This window comes from Orycteropus afer, unplaced genomic scaffold, assembly GCF_000298275.1.
Source record: "Orycteropus afer afer isolate SDZICR_OR568_19922 unplaced genomic scaffold, OryAfe1.0 scaffold00095, whole genome shotgun sequence".
Taxonomy (NCBI): domain Eukaryota; kingdom Metazoa; phylum Chordata; class Mammalia; order Tubulidentata; family Orycteropodidae; genus Orycteropus; species Orycteropus afer.
In genome coordinates, this window is record NW_006921682.1 from 5,358,810 (window position 1) to 5,368,599 (window position 9,790).

Genomic DNA, 9,790 nt, shown 5'->3' on the forward strand with positions numbered 1-9,790 from the left:
TTGGTTACATTTTAAGATATGTTACTTAAAATGTTTATAATACAGAGTTCCTAAATAGTTTCAAATAGGTCTGCCTGCCCTGGTATGGACAGTTTTACCTAATGAAGTGACTGGATCCACTTAAGAAAAAAGGGCAACTTAAGCCAAGAAACAAGTTTTCATGAACCTGATGTGTGTTGAGTGAGAAACGTCATTGGGCTGGTTGAAACATAAGAATGAAAATTAGAAAGAGTTGGAGATTAATTTAGGTAAGGTAAGAACAGTAAATTGGGTAAATTGAGGCCACTGAATCCTGGCATAGCATTTGGGAACAAGCAGGTGTCAGTAAAGGTTTTAAAACAAAACCAAACTGACTGCCGTGGACTCGGTTCCAACTCATAGTGACTACTCCTTGGGCTTCCAAGGCAGTATCTCTACGGAAGTAGATCACCCAATCTTCCTTCTGAGGAGTGGCTGGTGGGTTTGAACCGCCAGCCTTCTGGTTAGCAGTCAAGCACCTTAGGTACTACGCTACCAGAGCTCCCACTCACAGAGTGGTGTAGCTTTTTTTTGCATAGATTTTTTTTTTTTTTACTAGCCACTGTTTTTTGATACATTAAGACCACAGGCATCATCCTTTTCAATGGCTGGGCACTATTTAATGTCTTTAGTAAGTACAGATTTAGTACCTACCTAATCTTTTAGTGATTTTTTTGGGGGAAGGCTAGCATGAAGCAGGGCCATCTTAGAGTAAGTACTTGGTTGTTATTTCAGTAGGAAGCCTTTACAGTGAGCACTCAAGTCTATTGCTAGAATAGGTTCTGTTTTTGTACATGAGCTGCTTTATTGGTAACATGTTGTTTTTATGAATCAAAGCATTGACAGTAACCTACACAGCATTCAATTTTAATTATAATAACAAAAACTGTAAATATTATTAGAGTATATAATAGTATTGATCTGATTTATGATCTAATTTCTGAGGGTAGCTAGCTGAAAATATCTAGAAAAGGGGAGTTTGACATGGGGATAATTTGAAGCCAAGGAGCCTTTTGGTGGACCTGTCTGGTATCTTGTTTCACTTTTGTTGAAGAATTTATCTAAGTATAGTAGGAGGTATTGGCAACTGCACAGACTCCAGACTCTTGCTAAACTAGACAAAAATTAAGGGCTATTTTATTATCTAGTATAATTTTACCTAAAGAACTTAAGGACTTTCGTTGGGCTTTTTGTGTTTTTATCAGTTATTTGGAGCATAGTAGAAGATCAAACAGATTTGTTTAAGTTCAGAAAAACTAATAAAGGATAGAAGGCCTTGAAGAATAGTCCATTTATCTCTGGATCTGTAAATAATAATTTGGGGGAGGTGTTCATTGTTTTATGTGTATGGCTTGATATTGAAATTGATGGTAATGTGTGAGGGAGGGCAAAATTATAACTTATTACAGGAGAAGCTAATGGATCTGAATATGTGAAGTTGGATTTTGGAATTTGATGGTAAATTCAGCAGTCAGACAGGTTACCTGTCTTGGCTACTAAGTAGGGGAGTTTAACAAAAGCATGTTTATGTCAGTTTTAGTGGGAATTGTGAACATGAAAAAGAAAAGCCTTAATATAACCTTTATAATGTAGAAAGGCTGCCCAAAAATAATGTATAAAAGCAAAAATCATACAAATTATAGCAAGGGCAAAATGCAGTTTTAAGTTGTTGGCATGAATGAGTATAAAATACTTGACTAAAGGTAAAGAAGGAAAATTGTTAAAATATTAAAATCATCAATGTATATGAGCACTCCTAAATTGGCATGTGACATAAAGACTCAAATAAATAAAATGTAATGGAGTTACTAAGGCAGTTAATGACTAGCAGAAAAGAGAAAAAGAAAACACTAAACTAAGGAAAAACATTATTAATCTGTACTAGTCTAATTACAATGGTTGTTGTTATGTGCCTTCGAGTTGGCCCCTCATAACGAGTCCTCCTTGGGTTTCCAAGGCAGTATCACTACAGAAGTAGATTGCCCAACCTTCCTTCCGAGGAGTGGCTGGTAGGTTTGAACCGCCAGCCTTCTGGTTAGCAGTCAAGTGCCTTAGGCACTATGCTACCAGAGCTCCAAATTACAATAGTAACAGAACAATTAATAGGAAGCAAAGTCTAAATATTTTAGCAATTTGTATTGGAGAGTTTGATCTGTGTTCCTGGGCTAGTCATCTACTTCTGTAGCACTCATCTACTTTTAGGCAATGGGGCACATGAATTTTAGTTTGAGTCTCTCAGTAGATGTAATACTCTGGTCAGGAACTGCAATCATTTTTAATGGGGAGAAGTGTATCTAAATTTTAACTCTGTAATTTAGTGGCACACAGGTTAAGAAGGACGATATGTGATTTTTTAAAATGAATTCTCAGGGAATAATTTAGCTGATATATATATATATATATATAATCTATCTATCATCTATCTATCTATCTATCTATTTATCTATCTATCTATCATAGATAGATATATTTAGTCTCCTAAAATGATATCAGGCTGATCTGGGGATTTTGGTTTTCAGTCATCAATGGGCCTTTTAACCTGTGAAAATATTTCTTAGACTATTGGATTAAAGATTGACAATATTTAACAATATTAGAGTCAGTATAAGCATAAGGGAGGGTCATTTGCTTTTGAAGAACTATTTTTCCCTTTATAGTCATTTTATGTGTTTATAATATTTTCTAGTTAACTTGAAATATAAAAACAGATGTGAAATTATTAAACTATTGAAATATAAATTTGAACTGAGAGAAAAAATTAAAAAATGTATTTACATATCTAGATAATAGAACATTGAATATCAGTAATATTTTTATATAAACTTTATAGTAATTCTTTTAGTTTACTCAGTCTAATGTACTTAATTTTGGTTTTATGTAATTTTGGATGACAGCAGTCTGAAAACTTCAACAGCTTTTTTTTTAAATTTTATTGTGATTTGGGTGAAAGTTTAGAGAGCGAATTCATCTTCCATACAGCAGATCACATACACTTTGTCCCATGACATTGACTGTAATCTCCCACAATGCAACAACTCTCCTCCCACTTGCTCCCCAAAGCCACCTCTTCCCTGTAACCTTCCCCCTTCCCTTCCATGCACTCCTGTCCCCTGAGCTGTCTCCCTGTGCATACATAGCCTTTCTGTTCTCCCATGACTGATATCTCTGAGGAGTGTATCTAGATAATGTAAATGTTCAGCTCATGTGCCTGTCCTTTGTTTGGCTGGAAGCCACAGGTGTGGGTTCAATTCCAGACCTGAAGGGCAGCTAGGGACCATAGTCTGAGGGGTTTCACCAGGCTCTATTAGACCACCAAACCTGGTCTCTCTCTCTTTTTTTTTTTTTTTTATGATTTTGAGTTTTATTCCATATTGTTCTCTCACTCTATCCAGGATCTCCTACATAGATCCCCCTCTGAGTGGTTGACAGTGGTAGCTGGGCACCATCCAGTTCTTCTGGTCTCATAGTCATATAGGCTGATGATCATTTGGTGTACCAGTCCCCAGGACTAATTGTTTCCATGCATCTTCCGTTTTCTTCATTTGTCTTTGTTCTGGATGAGGAGAGACCCATTGTTGCATCTTGATGTCTACTTACAAGCTTTTAAGATCCCAGTCACTACTTGCCAAAGTAGGATGTAAAACAATGTTTTTGTGTAGTATCTTATGCCAATTGAGCCTGGTGTCCCCTGTGACCATGGTCTTGAGACCACAGGTCCAACTACTTGTTCCCTCTGGGTAGCTGGCTATGGTCAAGAAGTGACTACAACCTTGTCCCTTGTCATCTCTACTATACACCTAGAAATTCTTACAGAACATACAAATATACTTGTAGAAACATTGTCTGCCACTTCTTTACATGGTCATAGGTACACTCCTCACTGCATAGACATACCTAATCATTCAGCCTGTCTACCCATCTATCCACCTTTTTTTTTTAGAATCTTAGAAATACTGATGTAGTCTAATGGGATCTCTACTTGAAATATTATAGTCTTCTTTACAAATCTAACATAGTTTATTTTTGTTAGAAATATTTTGATCAAGTATTTTTAGTGTATTAGCAGAGTAAAATCTTTTTGTAGATGACAAACTTAAAATAGTTATGATTAAGTTATAATAATATATTTAAAGTGAAAGATTTAATAGGAATTAATTATAAAAGTTAAAGTCAAAGTCAATTTAAAAACAAAAGGAACATTAGACAAAAGTATTTTTAAACATAATGATTAAATTTGTTCTTAAAGAAAAATAAATAAAAAAAAAAAAAAAACCACTGCTGTCGATTTGGATCTGACTTACAGTGACCACTCATTGGGTTTCCAAGATAGTATCGCTACAGAAGTAGATTATCCAACCTTCCTTCTGAGGAGTGGCTGGTGGGTTTGAACCACCAGCCTTCCGGTTAGCAGTCAAATGCCTTAGCCACTATGCCACCAAAGCTCCCAAGAGCATTCAATATTATGCATAAAAATATTGAGATGTGATATCATATAGTTAAGATATATTAAGTTTTTATACACGTGGGTTGTAAAAAAAAAGTATGGGTGAAAAATATGAATTTCTCAGTTAAAATTACTGATTTGATTATGTCAGATTTAAAAGAAAATAAAGATGTAATTGAGATAGCAGTTGAAATAATAAAATTATGGTGTAACATTATATACTTGTTGTTTAATATTAGGCAAATATAACTGACACATAAATTTTAGCCCAAAGAAAATTTTTTGATTGTAAAACATATATTATATAATTTATAAACATACTGAATAAAACTTTTTGAGTGTGTTTTTAAATAAAATTGAAATAGTTTTTTTGTGGCTTTTTATGCACTTTTAAAGTTGTCAGGAGTTTATAATAGATAATTGAGAAATAATACTTAAATTATTTAAAGATATTAAAGGTAAAATCTTAGTGTTTTAAAACCAGGTGGCTTGGTTTTGACTCAGGAATTTTATTTTAATGAGACATCAAATCTTTGTTTTTGAAGCAGGTTATAAGTAAGTGTAAATTAACTCTTTAATCCAGAAATTAAAGAAAATTTTGTTCTTTTAACAGCAAGAAATTTAATTAAACTTTTTTTATATGTTATTTGATATAACAATTTTTTAAATCTTGGTGCCAGAAAAGATATAGCAGCCTCTATTTCAAGCCAGCCCATTGCCTCTGGACTTCTCTGGGGCCAGCAACCACCAGACCAGGCACCCAGCCTGTGGGTTTAATCAAGGACCATGGGCTCATGTTCAACTAGTAGCTTGCAGGTGGTTGCACCACACCTGCTGCATTGTGCCACCATCGGTAAGTGGTTCAACACGTGCATGGCATTCAACTTCTGTCCATGACTGCCTTCATGGGGGTAACGCTCTCCTACCCTACCCCTGTTGATGTTTTTTGTGTACCAGAGTAAGCACACATGGAGACTTTCAGAGTTTGGAGGAAGAAGAGGCAGTGGAGTTCACCTTTAAGAATTCTACTAAGGGCCTGGAATCATCTGGGTCACAGGACACGGTGGGGTGTTCTGTATTGGGACTGAGAGAGTGCCAAAGGTGAAAAGCATACAGAAGCACAGGTCAAAAGGAGACAGGTGCTACAACTGAAGGTCTAGACCATCATGCCAGGGAATGCAATCTGCCACCTCAGTCCAAGAAGTGTCAGTTCTGCCAGAGCATCAACCATCTGCTGGCCTCATGTCCACTGAAAGCCCAACAAGCCCTCATCTTACAGAGAAAGCCAGCTTACTTTCCAGAGGAATAGGAAGAGACTCATAGTCCTGTCCTGATCCTAAAGGCCCAGAATTGAGCCACAGTGGGTGGGAGCCATCTTTTTGCTATCATGAAGTTTCAAGAAGCCAGTATCAATCAGTAGACAGTAGAAAAAGTGGCATAGGGTGGGTAGGAGGCAGCTGGCACTGCCATGTATCTCAGGCAGGTATCCACAGCATCATCCCCTCTTCCCTCTTGGTGCAGGGGAAGAAGTGAAGTGAAGTAACTCCAACCATGCAACCAAACGCAGATAACGGCTTTCAGGATAAATCTCCCTGGAGTCTGCAACTTTATCTGAGGCCCTACCCCCAGAAGACTTGGGGCTTCTGAAAGTGGCCTGGGTTAGGGAAGTGTTCCCTTTAAAGAAGGATATATAAATTCCCATGCCAGAGTAATGGTCCTAACCTGAAAGCCCCTATAATCCTTGGGAGGGAATCTCTTAGGAGAAGGCAAGACATTTTCTATGTTTTCTCCCCTCATAACCCACTCTTGGAACAGGGTGCTGGGAACTACTCCAAGCGGTGAGTTGTGATATAGGCAAAAGAGGTAGTTGGGGAATAGTTGCCAACCTGCTGTTCCTAAGCTCACTCCCACCCCATTCTGGGCCAATATGGTTTCATCTATTTGCTCTCTTCGATAACTATAAGAAGCTCTGGGGGTATAAAGGTTAAGACATTTGCCTGCTAACCAGAAATTTGGCAGTTCAAACCCAACAACCACTCCGCAGAAGAAAGATGAAGCAGTATGCGTCTATAAATATTTACAGCCTCGAAAACCCAATGGGGGTTGCTGTGAGTTGAAATTGACTCAATGGCAGTGAGCTTGGTTTTGTGTGTATAACTGCATGCTGGGTCCCACTTTCTACAGAATGCCAACTGCACTAGCTATGTGCAAATAACCTATCTTGCGTGTTTTAACTTTTTTTTTTTTCTTAATATAAAATTCTGGTTTTGTATTTTTTTATAGTTTAATCTAAGGCTCTCATTCCTGCACTAGTTCTCAGATTATAAGCAATCTCAGGGATAAATTTACAGCAACTCTGGGACTGCAAAGCAGGAATACTTTTTTGTTATTGCTTTATCACTTCAAAAAACAACTATTTGGAGTGTATAGTCTATCGAACTACTTCATTTTTGCCAATTTGAACTGGCTTTTCTTCTATAGTGTCCTCTAGAAAGCATTCCACCTTGAAAATATACCATGGTTTTATTGGGTTGTTCCATGGCTTGATTTCTTTCTACTGGAAGATTGGGAATCTGTGTGAATGGACAAGTGGTACATAGAGGTTAGGAGAGGATAGACCAGGTGAAAGGCTCAGAGAGGAAAGCCAAATTTAAGTGAAGATTGTCTATTAATATAATAAAGGACTCCTGTTCCAAACCTGTAATTCTAGGACATAGAACTCACTTCACATACCAGAGCCATCATTCATGGGATTAGGCTAGGCCTACCATTCCCAACAGGGATGGGGAGGGGTACATGTGTGTGAAAATCCTAATTGGTAGCATAAGTTTTAAGAGTGGTACCTCTATACTCATGCTGTGCACCCCAAGGATGGATATATGAAGCAAGGGTTAAAATCTTTAACCTTTTTTTTTTTTTTTTTTTTTTTAATTCTGGACTTTTCCTGCTCAGCTTCCAGAGAGATCCAAGTGAGGGCTTCTTTGTGGTACCTGGAGCCATTGTCCTGACCTGTTACCTTGGTGCCATGGTAGCTAACAGAGAAAGTGAGTTTCATTTACATGCTGTGGGATCATTGCAAATCTACCTTAACTGTGTTGGAACGGAACAAATGCAATGGGATGCATTGGATATTTTTCTGGCCCTGGGTTCTTATCTCACCTAGATATTGCCCCCTCTAGTTATTTTATTTGTCTGGGTTTTGTAGAACTTCACAAGTCACTGATTTAATGATTTCTAAGTGGCCTAGTTTGTGTAAATATAATGTTTTGGTCTTTCTCCATGTTCTTTTGGGGGTTTTATTTTACAAACATCTTTTATTAAAAGGTAAACAGCCAAAGCATAATCAGCAGAAGGTTCTTCACCAGGCAAAAGGATCTGAAACATAAGCCTGAGGACCCTTATTCTTGAAGTGGGAGCCATGAATCATCCTTTTTTTTTTTTTTTCTGTATTCCTTTTCCCCTATTTCCTCTTTTGAACTAGATCATCAGTCCTAATAATATGACTTCTACCCTACCTCCTCCCCAACAACACCACCCTGAAACTCACATATATATATATATATATATTAAATTTTAGGGATGTCTCCACAGCTCTTAAATATTTTGTTCAAAAACCTGAAGAAGCTAGGAACAGTCCATTCCTCATTTCCAAACTTCTGTGTCAAGACCACCCCTTAATGTAATTCATGGCAAAACTTATTAGTATTTGGATGGACCAAAGCTACTTAATCTCCAATCATAGGGTGAAAAAAAGAAATGGAGGGCTTCCACATAGAAACTAGGGGTGGGAGACCAAAAAAGGGAAGATGAATGTGTTTCTAAGTCACTCTGGAATTTTTATGCAGGTGTAAGAAACTCATATCAAAGTGGCCACAAGACTTTGAGCTAAACAAAAGATAAACATATGAGTTGAACATTTACCTGAGGTGGATACACTCCTTGGAGAGAGCAATCATGAGAGAAAGAAGGGCTGTTTGTGTACAGGGAGACAGCTCAGGGGGCAGGAGTGCATGGAGGGATGGACACAAGAAAGAGGTAGCTATGGGGAGGAAGTGGGAGGGGAGCTGTTGCATTGGAGTAAGTTTCTTGACTGATGATTCCATAGGCATTGATAGTAGATCAAAATAAAATGAAATAATTGACAACTTAAAATCTTTTCTCCATCTTCATCTTTTATCTTCATCAGTAAGTACTTCAAGTTTTCTTTGCTTTAGGCAAGTAAGGTTGTGCCATCTGCATATTTTAGGTTGTTAACTCTAATGCCAGTGCCATGTTCTTCATACGGTCCAGCTCTCAGATTATTTACTTAGCATGCAGATTGAATAAGTATGTAGAAAGACTACAACCCTAATACATACTTTTCTTGATTTTAAACCATGTAGTACTATTCCCTTGTTCTACATAAGCACAATTAAGTGTTTTGCAATTCCTATTCTTTGCGTTGTTATCAAGAATTTGCTATGATCTACACATTCGAATGCCTTCACATGGGCAATATGTAAACATTTTCTGGTATTCTCTGCTTTCAGCCAAGGTCCATCTGACATCAGCAGTGATATCCCTCATTCTATGTTCTCTTCTGAATCTGGCTTGAATTTCTGGTATTCCTCTGTCACTGTACTGCTGCAACTATTTTTGAATTATCTTCAGCAAAATATTACTTACATGTGATATTAATGATATTAGTCAATAATCTCCACATTCTATTGGATCACTTTTCTTGGAAATGAGCACATATATGTATCTCTTCTAGTTGGTAGGCCACATAGCTCTCTTCCAAATTTCTTGGCGGGGACAAGTGAGTAGTTACAACATTTCATCCATTAGTTAAAACATCTCAAGTCATATAAAACTTGGTTTTATTTTTTTGAACCTCACTGTTTTTAGGGAGTTAAAATAAAAATCTAAATATAAAGAATTAAAAAGTGGCATCTAGCTCAGGTGGTTTAATTTAGAGTCTCACACATTTTAATTTATTGTGAAAAGAACTTAATTTGTTTAAGGTAAATTCCCCTTAGTAAGCATATGCCAGTGGTCCATTAGCACTCTTTATCTTATTAAGTTACCTGTATGTACAGAAAAGGCTGGCGGTTCAAACCCACCAGCCACTCCTCGGAAGGAAGGTTAGGCAATCCTACTTCTGTAGTGATACTGCCTCGGAAACCCAAGGAGGGGTCGCTATGAGTCGGGGCCAACTTGATGGCAAATAACAACAACAACAACATGTACAGAAAAACAGGTGTGCTATGTCAATGGGCATAATCCTTAAGTGTATCGAAACTGACTGTGTGCTGAAACCTTCACGTGCACAAAACCTTAACGTGTCCC

The 9,790-nt window shown here is 37.3% G+C and overlaps 1 pseudogene; it reads left to right on the forward strand.

Moving 5' to 3' along the window:
- The first annotated feature begins 5,248 nt into the window (after nucleotides 1–5,248).
- Nucleotides 5,249–5,816, forward strand: LOC122150143 (annotated as a pseudogene).
- Nucleotides 5,817–9,790: the final 3,974 nt, after the last annotated feature.